This window comes from Myripristis murdjan, chromosome 22 (genome assembly GCF_902150065.1).
Source record: "Myripristis murdjan chromosome 22, fMyrMur1.1, whole genome shotgun sequence".
NCBI classification, from domain to species: Eukaryota; Metazoa; Chordata; class Actinopteri; order Holocentriformes; family Holocentridae; genus Myripristis; species Myripristis murdjan.
Genome location: NC_044001.1, coordinates 30,284,818 through 30,305,626, shown reverse-complemented (window position 1 = coordinate 30,305,626; position 20,809 = coordinate 30,284,818).

The window sequence follows — 20,809 nt, the reverse complement described above, 5'->3', positions numbered from 1 at the left end:
GTACCAATGGTTTTCACATTCTATCATGTCAATTTAATGTAAATACGAGTCTAGACATTACATTACAAAATGTTCGCCCTCAGTGCACATCCAAGAATTTGCAATTTTGAAATCAGAATAATGAATGCAAATTTAATCAACTCTTGCAATATTTGCGCAAGCTTGCGCATTTGCAGAGTTGCCACAGTTTTCTGCATTAAATGGCCAAATTTACAGAGCACTCATTGTTCTGAGCATAAATTGGAGTGGATGTTTGCATCAGCAGGAGAAGGAGGAGGAAGACTGAGACAACAGTGAGTTGGAGTGTTATTCAGCCTACAGGTGGAAGTTGAGTCATTTTGTTTTTCATTTGACCCGCACTATCATTCTTTCCATTTGTCCTGAGCGTTTGGTTTGCATACTGTTAGTCAGAGGAACACAAAGTCTACCACAAGCACAAATGGGCATAAATGGAACTACTCAGTTTTATGACCATGATACATCCAAAAACACTGATTTCATTTGGTGCTCACCATGCTCAAGGTATATCGATAAAGACTTTGAGCCCATGTTTTGTTTTTTGTTTTTTTCTTTTAAGAAAATATTTCCAGTAGTTTCTGTCATATATGGTATACTCACAGTATTATTACAGGAAATGATTAAAAGTCTTTCTTAAGGATGTATTTATAAAAATCCCATTCTTTGGTCATTCCTAAGTGCCATTTCAACCACTTCCCACAAGTTTATGAAAAGATAACAACAAACCAAAAATCTAACAGTGCAAATTTCTGACAAAAGCCTCCATAACAAACAATAAACACACACACAAAAAAACCCACACATAAGTATTTTTAACCTTGTCAGTTTTACAGTGGTGTGATGCTCAAATACAACCATCTGCATGCCACACTGTGTGAATACACTGCATGCTGAAATGCTGGCTGTATAAATGTACATTAGACAACATTATTTCTATCCACATTGTACTTGACAAATAAAGCGGTTCAGATTTACATTAGTCTGTTTAAGTAGCTGAATATGCTTTGTTTGCTTGAGTCCCATTACATTTTCTGCTTTTACGTTTTGTCTTCAGCACCAGTGTTCAGCAGTGCAATACACCAGGCTCCCATTAACTCTGTCTTCAAGAGCATCCCTAATAATGACCTTATATATTACTGCTACACCTCCCCCACCAGCCACGTGCAATGGATGTAATCATGTCACTCGGCAGAGCACTATATGTTCTTCAAAGGAACAAGTGGCTACTAATTTGTTATTGGAAATTAAGTGGAATATAATAAGTTAATTAAGTACCAGGAAGGGCCATCAGTTTTGGCTTGCAAACTGATTGCGGTTGCATAACTTCCTCAGTGAGGTGTATTGCACCTGTCAGTCTACCGGGGCTGAAGGGCTGCTGGTGTCAATAAAGCACTGATGAGAAGAAACATGAAGGAAGAAAACAGTGTAGTACCCACCGATCATGGGATTGTAAACTGTTGCAGCAGTCAAATTATTCTGCAATAAATACTGGATGCTGCACAGATTCAAAACTGCCCAGGTCCAGGTTTTTATCTAAAGATCTATCTGCCTATCAAGCTAAATCATAAATTGGACAAAGAAGGGCATGGGACACTCTTCATAACAAAGAAGAGTGTCCCATGCCTGCTAAATAAGACAGCACAGATTCACCTAATCGGGGCCACATTAGCTTCTGGTGTCAAGTATGGTTACAGGTGGGGAATCAAATCGAAACTGAAGACATTTAATTTAGTGGCTTCATCTTGCAGAATTTCTGTGTAATGGAGTCACTCAGACTTCCAGAAACTTCAAACAGTAGATCGGAGTCTTAGTGATGCAAACATTTCTTGGAAGCAGAGGTGGAAAGAATTGCATTGGTGAGGTTAAACCTCACTGGCCGGAGCCGAAGAAACAGGTTTTTTCTGGCTTAGTAACAAATAAACTGAAGGTCGGTGAAAAGGGCCAAAGTAAAAGAGGAGGTAGTTGATATTATGAAGGCTAGTGCGGTTACTACTAACAACTAAATGACAGAGGTTAGCTAGTAAGCCACCAGCACCTTTGCCCCTAGTGCTCAACTATGGCATCCTCACCACAGTGAATGGGACCCTTTGGAGAAATTTGTAGTGTGTCTTATGAATGACTGAAACCTCCAACCACAGATTGACTTTACTGATATGCACAGCTCAGGTAGTATTTCCTCTGTGCGCAAGGCGTGATGATAAGTTTTGTTTTTGATAACACAATGACATTTTGTGACTCTCTGCTGCAGTTGGTGTGAATCAGGACTAGCCAGGGAAATGTGCTGTTAACCAGCTCAAACAGACCTGAGCCCTGTCTCGACACGAAATACACTCATTAGTGGGCAATTCAACATCCAACTTTAACAATTTGCAAGGAATCTGTTTGAAGATCAGCCCTCATTCTGCAGACCTTGTTTTGGAAGTGGATTTACAAAAAAAAAAAAAAAAAAAAAAAAAAGCAGGAGATGGAGGAGAATCGGACATTACTGCCATAACCGATGGAGGGGCTGTCCTGGCGGGTTGGATTGTGGGAAAAACAAAGTCGGTGGCGGTGGCGTATGGCAGCCATTATCTCCCTCTGTGATTAAAAGCAAGAGTCTGTCCCCCTGCCTCAACCCCCGGCCTCCCGGCCAAGCCACCGACCACAGCTATTTCTCCTGGTCCCTGTGTACCATTTAATCATGTGTGCGCTCATGACTGTTGTGGTCAGACCAGTTTGCATATGGAGAGGGGAGGGAGGTGGCGGGGGTGGTGGTGGGGGACTGAGAGAGACTGAGAAAGATGGTTTGCGAGGGTGAGGAAAGAGCAAGACAGAATGAAAGAAGAAAGAGCACATCAGCACCCAGCAGCGGCTCCAAACCGTAACACGGCCGTAATGCATCGATGAAAGTGGCAGATTCCACCATGCGTCTCGCTAAACACTTAAACCATAAACAGCGAGGCAAGCAGAAGGCAGTGGGTGTCGACTGTGTCTCCAGATGAACCAGAAAGACATCTCCTGCTGCAGCTTTGACCCAATTCCTTTCTTCACCCTGTGAGAAGCCTCTTTTTCTTCCTCTTCTTCTGCTTTTTTTATACTACCACATTCGCACATTTTCTTCTCACTCACATGTTGTGCCTCAGACGCTTGTCTTCGTGGAGGACGAGGTGGAGGGAGGCACTCTCCTGGCCCCGCTGCCAAGGATTTTGGTTAAGAAAATTTCTCATGTTCTGTTTGTCCCTGCACTCGTGCAAACTTCTTGGAAGAGGATGGAGGCTGTCCTTTGTTGCTACTGTGACTGACTGTTGTCGAGGCTGGGAAAAAAACACACCATTGTCCAATCAGGCGACCCAATCTGAGTTAGCATTCAGCGCTAGCTGTGGTCTGTCAGGGTTTTGTAAGTGTTATGAATTTATTTTGTAAGGGTATACGCGAGGATTAAGTGGAGGTTAAAGCCACCATTTTACCATCCTATCTATAATTTGACATACATCTGTTATGACATAAATTCATAATATACGTCAAAGTTCTATGAGAGTAGGGCTCTGTTCTCAGATGATGGATTTGTCATATGACTTAATGATGCTGGACAATTATCTGGCATATAATTATTATCTTTGTCCCTACACTATTAACATAGTGCATTGAATGTGGCTTCTCAAATAATGAATTTGTGTGTGGATAGGTTCAGGATATTATTATTTCTTCATATGTCAGATGTATCAAGTAGCTGGATGCATACTTAATTAATTTGGCCACCTTTGGCCCACTAATAAGAGTGCAAATAACATTTTGCTGCCCCTCTGGTCTTAAAACAAAATTGAGCATTGGTAGAGTGTAGGGTTGTATAGTTACCTGGTTGTGATATGGCTCCAAATGATGGCAAAATATACATATTAGTTGCTCTGTGCTCCCCTGGGCTGCTAATCCAGAATATAATGGAATCCCGGTACCCTTGTTTTTTTTTTTTTTTTGTTGTTGTTTTTTTCCTGGCGCAAGGTTACTATCTGGAAGTTTCCTGCAGGCACTACCTACTGGATCTACTTTCCAGTTCAAATAGGAAAATAAGAAAAGAGCCATTTAATTTAAAAAAAAAAAAAAAAAAAAAAAAAAAAAACAGAAAAAAAGGGCATCAGGCCTGTTTTTTTATGTTGTGTTCATATTGTTTTTTATAATCTGCTTAGCTTGCATTCATTTCTGTGCTGAAAGTGTCATTTTGAGACCTGCTATGCACAGAGCAACTAATGAAGATATTTTGCCACCATGTAGACTCATACCACATAAAGGGAACTACACAGTTTTGCTTTGAGTGTTTATGAGGCCTACTGAAGCAAAACCCTCACTCCATTACTCTTTTTACTGTATGCAAAAAGTGACTTTACAGAAGTTAAAGGTTCCTTGCATGAAGGCATTGTAAAGGCCATGATTGCCTCACATTATTGCTCTTATGACCTAAAATAATCATTTTACAGAGTCATGTACTTTCAAAATATTGAGTTATGCGTTTCTTTTTGGAGAGCTTCTCTTCTGAAGCCTTTGCCGACTGAGATGTGAGAGGTGTTGTACAGGACGCCCTGAGCTAAGACATGCTCACACCTCGCTAAGTGAGCACCACATTCAGGAAATCCCCAAGAGGACAGACGTACTGTACACTCACACACAGCCGCTGTGGGGAAATTCTTAGTGTGACCCTCAAACACACACACACACGCGCACACACACACACACACACACACACACACACACACACACACACACACACATGTAGTCACTCACATGCACACACATGCAATCCCATACAGAGCTCACAGAGGCTGATCTCAACACAGCCACATTCCACAATATATCCCAGCGCTGACAGACAGACGTGCGCAACATAAACTGCCTGTAAATGCTGATGTATATGTGTGTATATGTGCACCTGCACTACATACAGTTAACCCTCAACCCTGTCCAGGTGTCTTGTTCCATGAGCAACCATACATATTTCAAATATGATGCTTGCTTATTACACAAACTACATCTCCACTGTGTGATATGAATCCGATTTGTTTTATTTTGCCTTGATATCTGTTAGATATAGAAAGACATGAAGATATTACCACAATATGACAGCGAGTGCAAATTCAGCACACAGACGGTTGAACCTGGGGCCTGAGGGGTCGAGGTAATAGTGTGCTCGCTATTCCTGTTATATAATGGTTGCGCCGGGCCCTCTATGATGCAGGTGTTGCTGTGCAGCATTTGCACTGATGTGGTCTACTTCGCCTGTGAAGCTTCCAGCCAAGCCCTGCCACCGCAAGAGTCTCTTAACCTCTTCCTGTGTCACACATGGCCCTCGGACTGAAAACACTCGATTTGAGGTCTCAGGCTGAGCTGTGGCATATAGGTCACAAGCAGATTCATATATACTGTTTCGCTGTGGAGTGACTTGCACGTCATATTTACAGAGCTCTGCGTGACTTCAAGGTGACTGGCTTTTCTGAAAGGTGAAAATAACATCGGACTGTACAAACACTTTAAGCTGCACTTGGCAGTCATCTTATTGGAATATATCAGGGTTTCTCAACCTTTCCCACCTCAAGACCAACTTTTCTCTTCTCTCAGAGATTAATCAGGGCCCACAAGCCAAATCAATATTGCACATCATTGCTTATACTCCCAGTTGCTTTGATATTAATAAGTGACATCATTATAGAAGTTTAATGAGGTAAACTAGCACACTCATCATTTGTTATTCATTTCAGAAAATGCACCAGTTTACTCGGTCAAACTTGCCTGGCATCTGGCTTAGTTTGAAAGTTGTGTAGTTTCCTTGTCTTGATGTTTGATTGACACACCTGTGACAGAAACACTATTATTGCACTTGAATCTGGCCATAGACATTCGAGGACTACTAGCATTTTCATGAGGCTGGGTTCATGGGCTGTTAGGGGGCATTCAGGGCCCTCTGGTGAAAACAGAAACCCTGGTCTAGTTCACAAAGTGTGGCTGCAACATAGAAAATTCATCCTATTTGCCCAAATTAAATTCTTGTGTTGACTATGTGCACTGGTGGGAAATCTCCAAACATGAAATGATGCATGGAAACATAACACAAAATTGAACTTTAGTAGAGTGTTTATACAAGAATTATGCAACCTGATACGAGTCCACCTGGTGGTGAAATATCCTCATTAGTTGCTGTGGCTCTGGCTATTGTATTTCTATCTCTCCATTCATTTTCATAGTGCAGCAAAGCAGGTCCCAAAATAACAGTTTTAGCCCATAAACAAATGCAAACAAAGTGGATTAAGCCACTATAAAAAAAAAAAAAAAAAAAACAACAACAAAAAAAAAACACATAAGTCAAGCGTTTTTCATGTAATTACAATTATTTGTGAAAATAGGCCTACTATCAGGACATTTTTTCCTGATGCAAGTTACTATGTGGAATTTTCCTGCAGATGGTACCTAACGAATCTACCCTCTAAGTCAAATAGGAAAATAAATACAAAGTGTGAATAAGTGTGTGTAAATAAGAAGTGTTTAATTTCCTCAAAAAATGGGTGCCGGGACTTTTTTTCCCATAGTGATGTATTCTGATTTGTTTATGTGCTAAAAGTGTTACTTTGGGACTTATTTTGGGGTGCATGTGGACTCTCATCACATCCAGGTAACTATACAACCCAACACTCTAAACTCCAAAAGTCACTGCCATTCAATCTTTTTTTCTCTCATTCTTTTGGTTTTAGTGGGTACAAAGCATCACAGTCAAGTTGGGTTGGTAAACATGAGCATCCAGTGTGCAGTGTACCACCTTGGTCTTACAGGGCTTGTGGGTAAGTTCTCAAAATTCCAGCAGCTAAACTTCACTGCCACTTGGGGCTGCCAATGTGCAAAAACTACCTTTAACTTTAAAGCTGCTCATTAGGACTTCTTTAGTGGTTCTTAACCTTACACGTTTCAGGTGGAGAAAATGGATTCTTCTTGAATGGGGAGTTTGGCCATGTAGACGAAGTGAATGCATGATGGCCTCGGTCCAGGTTCTGGTGGCTGGGTTTTTGATTGAGAAAACGCCATACGAGGGGGAACATCAGCGCCTTGTATCCACTGAAATAATAAGTTGACCCAAACCACCCCCTTTTCACTGTGCCTTTGAGCCCTGGCCAACCATCTGAATCCACTCAATCCCAAATGAGGAGCTTATTTTTCAAAGTGTCTCTCATTTGTGCTAGCTCGGCACCCTGACTTGAGATGGGAGGGAAAAGAGTGAGAGAGGGAGAAAGAGAGGTGGAGTGCAGAGAAGCAGTGTCATCTTAGAGCATGTCAGATTATCCTGTCTGGCTTGGAAATCCTTGGATGGGTCAGATTTTCCCTGGTGGAAGGGTATGTGGTGGGAAAATGGGCAGAAAACCCTTTCTCTGGGACGTTTGAATCCACACTCTACTTTAAAGAGGTGATATGTGATTTTGCTGTCACTCCAGTCCACTGGACAAAATCAGCTCTAACACTGGTGCTCAAACAAAGGTGAGCCTGACTTCTGGGTTTAAATGTTGAAGTGTAATTAAAGAACTACACTCAGTTCAGCATCATCACTGAAACAGAAGGGTTCTTTTGAAGCTGTACCAACTACATGCAGTGGTGGTTCCAAATGACAGCAAGTGCTAACTCTTTGATAAACTTCAGTTTCAACACCCTGAAATCCTATAAGGTGATGTCAGTAAACTACACACAGCTCACTCATGTTTCGATTTGTCTCTTCCTGTAGGCTGAGCAGTGTCCATACAATGGGACACTCCTCTCTGTTGTAGCCCGACTTTATGATTAAGGCTGATGAGACGTCTGTATTTATTTTTTAAATTTTTTTTTTTTTTTTTTTACATAAAATAGGACATTCCTCCACTAGCTGCCGTTAGTGCAGCTTTAAAGGGATAGTTCATCCATTTTGAAAGAATTCACCCTTTTTGAAAATATGAAAAAATATTAGGCAACTCCATGGTAATGGCTGCTACACATCATCAAACTTTGACAGTTTAACAATTTGAGTGCATTAAGGCAATTATGATGCGGGAAAAGAAATAACAACAGCAGCAGAAGCGATCGGGGGGTATCCAAAATGGTGTGGCTAATAAATTTGTCTGTTATGCATTTTAAAATCAAGTCTCCCACAGTGGTTGGTGGGATTATGAATTCTGAAATCCACCAACTACTCTAACTAGCTGATGGAAAATCTATTTCCTTTTCCACAATGATGATGTCCTGCCTATAGCCACCTCAGTCAAACTCAGCCTTTCTGATAGCAAGCCTGACAGCTTCCTCTGTAAATCCAAGACCATAAATGTTCGCTTTTGGCACCAGACGAAACCCTCCGTTGCACCTGATGCTCTCCCAACCTCCGATGTTTGCATGAAGCTGCTCAGTGCCCTAAAGTGCAGGAGAGACTTTTAAGATGTGAAAGCATCCCTCATTTTGCACGAGCCACTTGACATTTCTTAAAGGTTGGTGAGGAGCCATGCTGGCAAGACAAACTAGATCCTACCAACATACTGGAGATGAGTGCCACGTTGATTGTCTCTCTCAGAGGGTTCCATTTCATCATGCGATCCTTTGCGTGCCCTCAGCTGTCAATGCACACTGACACACATAACTGGTAGACACATACTTTAAACATCAATCATATTGTATTCCTGGATTGAAGCTCTTTACATAGCTGCAATGCTTGTAAGTGCTTCAAGTGATATTGAGTTCCCTGGCAGCTTGCAGCTAAAGCCACATTCACATCATGTCCAATTTTTTGTATATATGAGTCACTGAGAAAATCATTCAGCCTCCTAGTGGTAAGTATGACGCAGGCATATTTTATAGGCTCTAATATTCGAGAAGTGTACAGGCAGCAAACATGGTGAATTCACTAAATGTTGGCAGTGCAAGATAATAAAACTGAAAATTGTCAAGTACATTCACACTCATGCAAGCAGCCCTACTTGAAGAAAGTGAGCAACGTCTGTGGAAAGTCAGTTTATGGTTCATTTAAACTGTTTGGTGTACTCCAACAAGTTGTTGAACACAAGATGTAATAACAAGATTTTATTCTGTTTTTCCACTGTTTTTTTCAATATGATTTTCAATGTGATGATAATTACAGAATGCAATTGCAGAAAGGCTTGTCATTTAACACAGGCGTTTTCAAACAAGTTCATGTTCCGGACTCCCAAGCTGACTTTCATTTGACCACCGAACCCCATATGAAGTGATTTTGTCCCAGGAACCTGGATATGAAAAAAGACAAATAAATAAATAAATAAAAAATAAAAGAAAAATGTTGTATAGTGTTACATTATTTAACCATTTGAAACCTGAGCACATTTACTGGATTTTTTTTTTTTTTTAAGTTTAGGAAATATGATTATGATGAATTACCAAAATCCAAAAATTACCTTAAAAAAAAAAAAAAAAACACAAGAAAATTAAATTGAATTGAATTAAATTAAATTAAATTAGATTTCTTGTGCATATTTAAAGGTCAGATAGGCTAACTGATTCTGGATTGACACCAGATTTTTTTGTCCTTAAATGCTTGTGAGGCTGCGTCACAAGTATATAAATTGCAGTGACATGAAGCTATTCTTCATTTTGCTGAGGATACCCTGGAGGGCCGTCAAGAACTCCTGGGGGTCCTGGGACCGCACTTTGAAAACCACTGATTCAACACACTAGCTTTAACATCAGGAAATAACAGAGAAAGGGACAGTGGGAGAAAGAAGGGAAGCGAACGAGGGAGAGTGGTGAAGATAAGTCGTCTAATGACCGCAAATGAGAGTACAAGCACAAAGAAATTACCTTCCAATCTACCAGCACTATGAAGGAAGGATGACAGAGGGAGAAACCACTGCTGTATCAAGTCAGACAGTCACAAATCCCTGTCACAGATCTTTGCCAGCGTTGCCCAAGACCCCTCTCACATTTGCAAATCAAGTGCATCTGCTGACCTCTGTGACCTGAGGCATAATGATTGACAGCAGGAGTGAAAAGTTGAGACCGATAAATTAAGCGTAGATTAAGTAAGAATGATGAGTCAGTGTACACTGCGGCTTGGAGGGCTCCGCCTCGCAGCCCGGCACGATTGGATCAGCATGTTTGTTTGGGACAAATAAGTTTAAGCTTTCTGCCTGTCACCCACCAGGCAGACGACGCGTATGACAAAGAGAGCGATCGGGCGATTGCCTCTTAAACGATGTTGGTTTAAGACCTCGCACTGCGCCGCGGGAGAGCTGCCGTCTATAAAGTTCTGCCCTCGTAACTTCGGTTAGCAAAGTCGAGAAGTCTTTTTGGACTTCCAAGGGATCTGAGCTGTGAACCGTCGTCGTCATGCTCTTTGAAAAACAAGTTGTGTTCTGGTGCAGTGACACCACAGCCACATGTGGCTTTCATAACCTCCATGTGTGTCGTTTGCTGTTTCCATGGGAAAGACAGCGGGCTCCGTCATCAGCTCCTCCGAGAGACAGGCCTGATGAAACTTGGCGTCTCGGACCAAATCCCGCTTATCAATCACGGTGCCTGTTCAGAAGGTCAAATGGTCGCTTGCCCAACACCCATCCCTTACACCCCCCTCAGCCCCCTCCCTTCCGGCCCAGCAGGTGCTTATCCCCTCTGACTGAAGCACATGAGTCAAGTGGCTGACATTAGAATAACAAAGGCGGACAGCGGCAGATTGGAGATGGCCGGGTTTCACAGGTGCTGCCGCGGCTAAATCCCGGCGATACGGCGAGGAGATTAGAAAAGTCAAAAGTGATCATGGGTAATTGGTTATCTCACCTCGAGCACCTCGCAGGGTCTTATCCCCCAGTAAGCCTCCTTATATTCTTAAGTGGACGGCTGCTTTGGAGGAGCTGGATGAGGAGGGAGGCTGAAAGTTTTTGGAGGCTTTGAAAGGTTCATTTGAGAAACTGTGAGGAGTTGTGGCTTCTGCCTGGGCATGATGAAAGAGAAGCGATACAGTTCTGCCTGCACACACACACACACACCCACACACCCACACTCACACGCGCATGCACATCTTGATCCACTCAGGGGCTCCATGTTAGCTTTCATTATCAGCTCTCCCTCTTCACGTAATTGAGCACAATACACGTTGAGTTGGGCATGGAGCTTCACGGCGAGAATGGATGAATACATCATTAACCATGACTTCCCACACAAACACGGTCCTTGGTAAACACTGTGGAGAGCGCGGGAGATGGCAGGCGCACTTCCACTTTCTCAAACTATCGGCGTAATTTCATTTAGCCTTCCCTCGCCGTCAGTTTCAAAAACTTCTACAAAGCCCATTTAATTGGTAATCCCACAGACACAGAGATGATCAGAATTAGGCTATATCATAGTGCCTTAATGAAAGGAGTGTTTTGCCTCTAATTTAATCAATATTAAAATATCTGCCAATTAGCAGCATTATTTTACTTGCGTATGAAAATCAGGACCCCGCTCATTTATCGTGGCCTCATCTCACACACTGGTTGCATTACAAATGTGATAACAATGGTTGATTTTTGATTTTGCCGTTGAGAAATAAGGAGAGGGCCACATCCTAATTACGCTCCATTCAAAGTGTTGATGAGGTTTAACTGGCAAAATTAATTAAAACTTTTTTTTTCCCCGGTCAAGATTAGAATCATGACGTTTGGAGTATTTAATCAAAAATATGTTTCGCAATTAATTAAGAGCTCATTTGCATATATGTATGTTAATTTGGAGGATAGGAATTCAATCACGCATCTTGAACAAACCTCATCACATTGTTTGTTTTGCAGGGCGCTAACCCTTGGTTGCGGATGCCGACCGTTTGTGTGGCAGTAATGGATATTGTGGCGTGGATTAAATCCTAATCTTAATTCTATTCCCCTCAACCTGCTTTATAGCCACAGATTAGCACTACATATCTAATTTACATAGGATTCTCATTACCATACTTATCTGGCGGAGGCCTTTAATTGGAGATACACAGAGACCATAAAGTTTGTGAATCAGTATTGAATGCTCTTAACTTGAGGGGGATTAGGCTACATATCTGCAATCCACTCTACTAATACGCAGACACTGGAGCCGGTTAAAACAGACTGACAAGGAGGAAAGAGAGAGAGAGAGAGCGAGAGAGAGAGAGAGAGAGGATCACTCCTCATCTGCAAGAGTTTTCCCCCTCTTTCTCTTCTCTTTCCTTCGCCGGTCCGCAAAGGGAATAGGAGAATCAATTAAAGGCACACATAACAGAGAGAGACGGCAAGCCTTTTAGTGCTCAGGTTAATGGTGAGTTATTGTATCAGAACGACTCTGTGAACATTGCTTAATTTTCCCTCCCTCCTTCCCTCCCTTCTCCTCTCCCTCTCTCTCTCTCCCTCTCTCTCCTCACTGTGGTTAATAGCTATTTTAAGAGCAATATGATGTATTACTCGGGGCTCTCTCGGGGGAAACCCGGAGGCTCCTGTACTGAATCCATTTAAGACACTGTGGCGATCCCACGGTCACACTTGGTCCTATTCAACCGCCGCTCACCCCACCCACCCCACCCACCCCCCACCTTTTCCTCCAGATGTAACAGGGAATTAACCGTTCACAGCCATATTTAAATTCGGACTGTAATCTTGGTGAAACGGCGAGTAAAACACGAGGCCGCAGGTATGCAGTGGGAGTTCCCTTGGTATTACGTCTCAGGTTAAAGCGAGGTTAGTGGGTTGTAGTCCCTCTTGTGTCAGTAGAATAAGGCTGGGACGGCACACTGACTAAATAATGAGATTTTAGGCATGAGCTACGTTAGAATAAGTAATGGCCTGCTGTGAGGTAATGAATATAGTATCATTAGCTAAAGTGGAAAGAGGGAGAGAGGGATAGATTCCACTAAGATTTGTGTTCATCTGTGATACCAACAATATTAAAGGATCATACCAGTGATTTTGAATGTCTGCCACACTTTACCCACAATTAACACTGAAACAAACCATTTTGCAAATCATGCAGGTTTGCTGAGAATTTCACAACATGTGATCAAAATCCCTTGATTTTCAAATTAGAATTTTGTTTGAAACACCTTATCATGGTTGTCATCATTCATAAACCCCAGAACTGATAATTGGCTGTGTAAAGCAAAGTTTCCCTGGGGACTATTTTCCCCAGTGGAGAGACTGAGACTGTTTCACTCTGCCCAATCTCAAGTCACCAAAACACAGCAGTGCTGCTGCTTTTAGGAAAAATAAGATGGATGACTTCATTATGGTGATGGACTACTGGTGTGAAGAAAGTTTAAAGTCTCTCAATGTTCATTTCATATCGCACAGCACTGAATGGAAACCAATGGCAAGATAAAAGGGAGGAAAAATGATATCAGAGCGACTGCTTTGCTTTGAGAAAAGACTAGCAGACCCTAGGAATCTTTATTTTGCGTGTTTCTAGTGTTTCAACCAAAATTTCACCGAAATTCAGGGAATTCTGATTATATGTTGTGAAAACTTAACTATCTCTAGTCAATTTGCAAAATGGTTTGTTGCAATGTAAAACATAGGGGAATTGTAGTAAATGGGCCAAATGTTTAAAATGACTGGCATGGGCCTTTAAAGGAGAGTTTTCCACTTGGGCAAGGAAAAAATTCAAGGGGACACCCAAGACTTGTCATTTTTGCATGAAAATGATCAAAATAAATTGAAAATAAATTGAAAATATCTATCAGCAGCTTCAGTTCAAAAATATTAACCATACAATAAAACACTGCTCGGCTCGGAGCGAATGCATCCTTTGCCCCATGCCTCCCCCCTTGCACCAACCCCCTTTGCAAATGCAGGAATACCTTCAGTCATGCATACAGGCACACACACAAACACACACACACACACACAGGGACACACACATGCACTCATACAAAAGAGGGGAATCCAGGGCCCAGCTGTTTGAGCCTCCACACATGGCCAGTAGAGAAAGGGGGAGCAGAGGAAAGCGGCCCCCAGCAAGTGTGCTCACTGGAGGGTGAAGAGATCCAGGGAGGGTCCCTGAGGCCCAGGGGAGGTTTTAGCCAAATTACAAGTTTAAGCCTTGGGTGTGTGTGTGTATATGTCTGTGTGTGTGTGTGTGTGTGTGTGTGTGTGTGTGCTCGTACGTGGGGAGAGCCTTCAATACACACCGAGCCACATCTCTGTGACCATTTCTGGCCATGTGTGTTTTAAGCACATGCATGTTATGCGTGTGTATCCTGTCAGATCAGGGTTTAATGGCGGCTGCAGCCCCGGTCACAGCCTCAGTAATGACTGAGCTATTACCTAATGAAATCTGAAGAATGCTTGGCAGCGCCAGGCTGAGTTGGCGCCGCAGACCAGGAGCCGGTTCCAACATGCATCAGCGATGCCATCGTATTTAGGACTGGCGTTTGTCTTTATGTGAGATGGGGGCCAATGTGTGCTCTGCCCTGATTGTTTGAGTATACTATCATTAGCAGGCTGGCTCTCAACGAGTCTTTCATCCCTGAGACAAGTGTTTGTTGAATGCTAACCAGGGTTACAGCGGTCAGAGGCTTTCCAGCACTTATGATGTAATTACAACAGCGACAAATACATTTTCACACCTTGTTGCTTTTGCATTTTCATGGCGAAACTTAAACATGTGAGGCTTGTTTTTTTTTTTTTAATCCAGACTTTTGCACCTGTTAGCTATACATTTAAGGGCAGGGTGTGTTTTTTAAAATGATTTTTTAAGGGTAGCCGGGAGGGATGAAAAAAGCCTTTAATATTGCACACATGAAATGAGAAGTCCTGCTCTTTTCCACGCTCAAAACCCTCGCTTAACATTTTTTTGATTGGAAGCAGGTTGGAAAATTAGGGGCAAGAATCTGTTCTTGGCATTAGTTATTCCTGGTCTTGCAAACAGTATTTCGTTGGAGGTGAAAAATACAGCCCTTCACCCCCCTCCGACACCCCAGTATTCTGCAATGTTTTCATAATTCTGTTGAGAGGGCCTTAATGTGTTCCACAACTGCTGGTGAAAGTGTGTGTGTGTGTGTGTCTGGAGTGGGTGGGGCGGTGTGTGTGTGTGTGTGTGTGTGTGTGTGTGTGTGTGTGTGTATTGGGGGGGTTGGGCATGTGTGCCCGTTCACACACATTCACATGAATGAGTAATTGCATACGCCGAGCACATTGGCAAAAGGCACACACACGCACTCCTACCAAAATACCACACACATACACGCATAGAAAGTCTCTTTCTGGCTCTCGCTCTCACTCACACACACACACACACACACACACACACGCACACACACACTCAGTGAGTGGCGTGTGTGTCAGAGTAAAAGTTTGCTTACTTTGTCAATGTCATCATACTGCCCTCTTTTGTCAGCGAGAGTCACAGAATGCAACAAAAAAATCTTTTTCTTTTCCCTCCTCTCTGCCTGTCAAGCTGATTTTTTTAATCATTTAATGCTCCACTGCATGGATTCCTGTTTATTTGCTTTTAATTCATTATTATTATTATTGTTACCATTACTATTATCATTATTATTATTGTTATTATTATTATTATTATTATTATTATTATTATTATTAATCTTGTTGTTGTTGTTACTGTTATTTCTGCACACATAGTATTGGCTGACACACAAAGGTGAAATGGTCTGTTGGTGTGCTTGTGCTAGAAACACAAAGCATCTAATGACTGCAAATTACAATGCAAGCATGCAGGAAAACATTACTGTCCACTCCATCTTTTAAATGTAACCCCAATTATATATGTACCTCCACTTAATTGTTAATCAATAGTGTATTGAGTTTTACATCCAGCCAGTAACCTCTGTGGCTTTCTGATCGGCGAGAAACATCCTGATGTCAGTCAGGCTGGTCAGTGATGGTTTCAAGCCAATCAATGTCTCTATCACGGCATTAAAAATAACACAGCCTGAATTGACTTTTTATTATTATTATTATTATTGTTGCTGTGAATTAGTCCTGTTTGATTACACAGTGGCATGAATAGACCTATAAAAATGTTTATTAATAGAGGCATAAATTTTGTTCTTTATATAGAAGCCATGGAAATGTGTAAAATAATTGGAAAAAAGATATTTCTTAAAGGAAATTAAATCATCAATCTAAGATGCCTTATAATTTGCAAATAATTTGAAGAAATGCCATTTGCTTTTCATCAGCTTCACCTCCATGTAATGGATGCGTTGCATATTGCCATCCTGATAATGTGTCCTCACTCCTGAGCGAGGAAGCTGAGAGATGAAGCTGGCAGAGCACAGCTGACAGTGTTGACCATACACTGTCTGTTCCCCACTATGAGGTCTAGTTTCATAGAGAATGGCTCCCCTAGTGGGCACACAAGGCACTTGCGCTGCCTCTGTCACACACTCAACTCAATCTCTCACATCACGATGTCACTGCTGCTCTGATCTGAGTAATTTTAACATGTATTATTTTGACTGGGAGTCAGAGTAGTGGATTAAAGCCTTTTTTGGTCCTGCTCTATTTTCACCCTGTAATCCAGTTAAGCTCTGGCATCAATTTTACCTTTAAACTGGCCAAACCCAGGTTCAATTTGCTCTAACTATCCATGGCAATGATTAACAGCAGGTACAGCCCCAAGGAAAAGTCACGGTGGTGAGGCTGGACGTCCCTGCCCCTCAGGAGGGGGTCACACCTCTGGAACTGATTTGGCGCTGAAAGGCAAACTGAAAGACCAGGAGTTACAATCACCCGTTTCAATTCTAAAGTTCTGATTGTCTCTCAAAGGTCCCTGCAATGTCACAGTCCTCTCACTGGTCACAGGTTCCTGAAACACTAATGCTGTTAAACATCAAATCCACACTAGTTTATCCACTTAAGAGGACAATGGCTTTCATGCGCTGACCACTGGGATTACATCAAGTAAATCCCCTGGAAGCAAAGAGTGAGACTGATTGGTGGCCACAGCCAGAGACTTATTTTGGGGGTATTTTATCTGACCATGATGTATAATGTTCAGAACTCGGGATTTCGGGACTGGGATTATGAAAATAGTTGGAAGGGACAATACAGTGTGTCGTGTACAATGTGTTCCAGTCTGTACACTAAATTCATCCGAGGGACACCACTAAAACTCAGGTAAATATTCTGTGGGCTCTTTGTGGGCCTGGATATAACACGAGCATTTCATGTCTTTACCGGTACATACACCATGAAACACCAACAAGAGAAATCCTTCAATGAGGCTTTGATAAGGATGTGCTGTCTCCCTCGTTTTTGAGTGGTCATTTTGGCGCTACAAAGGGTTTCTGGGATGCTTGTTGTATGTGGTGACAACAAATACAGGCTAATACCTTTTTTTTAGGCTGAAGCCACTGATAACCCTAACCCTAACCCTAACCCTAACCCTAACTCTAACCCACTTTTAATTTGACCATGTTTAATATTACTAAAAATTACAAGCGTTTCCTGCAGAATTGTGTTCTTGTCAGGAAGGGGAAGCATCTGGAGAAGGATTAGAGCACCAGGGAAGGCAAAGATTTTCACTAACAGCGTTCTTTTAGGAGGATTTCTCAACACCGCAGTGGCTTTTCAGTTAAATCATATCATTAGCTCTATCAAATCACAGGTGGATGATAATGACAGGCCAGTGTATGATTTTCAATGAAGGGTCCGACATGAGCAAAGAGATTTATCGGCCTAACCTTAGGGATGACGTCTTCCTAAGGCTGCCTTTCTTTGACTGCCTGTTCTCGCCACAAGAACCATGCTATACAGAACTATACCCTTTTCTTCTCCCAGAGTGGAGGTGTGGCTGTCTTTGTGTAATCCCAAGGCCTTGCCTATTGTGAAGCAGCAATCATTGAGGCTGATGGCGCAGGGGATATAGCGGTCGGAAAACCTTGCGGGATGAAGAGTTCAAGAAAGAGGGCTCGAGGATCACCTGAAGGACCCTCAGCCCCCACTCTCCACCATCTCTCTTATTATCCACTTATTATCCAAAGGTGGCACATCACATGAAATCCAAGCATTCAGCCACCACCTTCTATGCTGGGCGAAGTCCTTCACAGAGAAGCCATTCTGTTGGACATGGAGCCCTTTGACAACAATACTCGCCATAGACAAAAGGGGCTTCTTTTTCGCTGTCAAGATAACGCCACAGCAGCTATTGTAAAGTCACAGGGCTATTGTACAGTCGACTTCTCTCCTTGTTTGCGAGGGCCTGCATACAGTAGACACGCACACACACACGAGCGCACGCGCACGCGCACACTCGAGCGCAATCGCACACAAAGACGACAGAAGAATGTGACAGAATTGGACGCTTCTATTCCTCTGAAGAAGCTGCTCGCAGAAAAAAGACAGGACCAAGGGGGGAACAAAAGAGGGAGCGTTTCAAAAAACACTTCTGAACGCCCAGATCAAAGGCACGGAGGAAAGAAAGCGTGTGTGCTGAGAAGGAGGGGAGAAAAAAAAAGAAAGAAAAAATAAAATCATAAATAGCAAGTAAACAAGCTGAAATGGAGTGAGTGGTTGAGTGAAGCGGGGTAAGAGAGGTGTCATAGCGTCTTAACCACGTCCACAAGGTGTCTTTACTCCGGCGGAGACGCCACCAGGTTATCGCATGGCAGAATTGACTTTTCTCTTGGTGTTGCAAAAGGCCGGCAGGTGTTTGTGTGGCTCAACGAGGCAGCTGCAGCAGAGTGAGGAGATAACAACCTGAAAAACAAGCCCTCCTCCTCCTCCGCCCCATCTTCTTTTCTTCTGTCTTTCTTTTTTCTCTCTCTCTCTCCTTGAACAGAGCTTTTCTCAGGACGGTGACAATCAGACAAACCTCACAAGGTCGCCTCTATGTGCCTCACTCTCTCTCTTTCTCTCTCTCTCTCTCTCTCTCTCTCTCTCTCTCTCTCACAAGAACGGTACAAAAATGCCGCCATAAGAAACCAATATCCGCCCGAGTGCTACAGTAATTTGTCCCGGTTGAAAGAGAGAGGGCTGGTGACATTTTGTGGCCAGACGAACTGGGAGTTAAAGGGTAGCAGTTTGAATTTGCACCTTGTTTTCTACAGCACTAACCTTTTATCACCTCTTATTAGGGCAGGAAGCTAATGAGTGTGTGTGTGTGCCTGTGTGTGTATGTGAATGTGCAAGGTTGCTTGTGCAAATTCATTTGCTTCCTTACTACAAATGCAATTTTAGACTTTAAAGGATCATACCCATGATTTAGCTTAATTATCTACAAAAAGTACATTTCGGCTAATCTTTCCCAAAGCAAGCAGACGTAATTTAGAACTCAGATATTATTTTTCCTCCCTTTTATCCAGCCACTGGTTTCCATTCCTTCCACTATGATATGAAAATGAACTTTCAGAGACTTCAAACCTTCCTCACACCAGTATTCCATCACTGTAATAAAGTCGTCCACGTTAGTTTTCCTGAAAGCAGCAGGACTGTTGTTTTTGATGACATGAAATTGGGCGGAGTGAAATGGTCTCTTTGCCAGAAAATAGTCCCCGGGGAAATGTTTGCTTTACACAGCCAGTTATCAGTTCTGTGGTTTATGAATGGTGACAACTTCGTCAGCCACGGAGGCAGAACATTACAAGGTGGCTGTTTCAACCGAAAATTCGAATTTGAAAAATCAGGAATTTTGATTCTGTGTTGTTAAATCTTAAGTACGCTGGCATGACTTGCAGTGTCGACTGTGGGGAAACTGGAGTGAATGGGCAAAACACTCAGAATCACTGGAATGGTCCTTTAAGAAAATTATTTTTTGATTATTTTTTTCAAAACGTGTGTGAGAAGTACCATCCTCATTACTGGGAATGTGTATCCAGTGTTTAATTTTACACTCCAACTGGAGCAATGTCATCGTTCACCTAGCTGTCATATTTCAAATCACATTTCAAGTGTACAATGCATGTTGTTCACTTCACTGCCGACCCCCCATCAACACCCTCAGCTGTTACTTTACAGGATAAGTCCTAATTCCACTTGCTAGGGAAAGCTGATACAGAAATTGTCATTACCATGTGATGACATGTTAATCATCTGTGTGTACATATGATTATGTTGTATTTCATAGTACATAACCGAAGCTGCAATTCATAAGTCTTTTACAGGTCGCCAAATGACTTTTTGACTTCACTTAGTTCAGCTAAGTTTAACCACAAGCACACAACACTTTCTTTCTTTTCTTATCTTTTTTTCTTTTTTTCTTCACGGAGGCAGTTCAGATTGTTTTGCTTCTTCCCACTCTGAATATGCTCTCTCCTCCACTGATAGAATTACACCCAGATTCCACTTTTGATCACAGAGGGGAGGCAACAATAACACATAATGAATACAGCCGCCTAATAACCAGATGCTGGAGACACTTCTCACACAATTTAGCCATTTCAAAATCAAATGGAGCTTCTTAGGGGCAAATTCTCTTAATAGCGGTGTGATACAAATTGACCATGCTGGAAGAATGGCAACAGTCACTTTCTCTCATCAGCGTTTAGGTTTGTCAGGTACAAAAAAACAGAAAGAAAAAAAGAGAAAAGGCATTCACACACAAAAATACTGGGTAATATTTTGAACCCGCTGGGTTTCTTGCGGAGCAGATAGCTACTTGCCTTTCTCTGTTTCCCAGTGAAAGCTGAACTCTGATAAAACAGACGGGAAACATCCTTTCCGACCTGTGAAAACACTGAAAAATGGCTTCTGTAAAGAGCTGAACACACGCCTACCTAGAGCATTTGACTGCGTGGTGTATTAACAGCTGTTATGTAGAGAATATGTGGCTACAACATAATACAAGATACTGTGTTTGCTTTGTTTTCAAGCCTAATAAAAAAGTAATTCTTTAT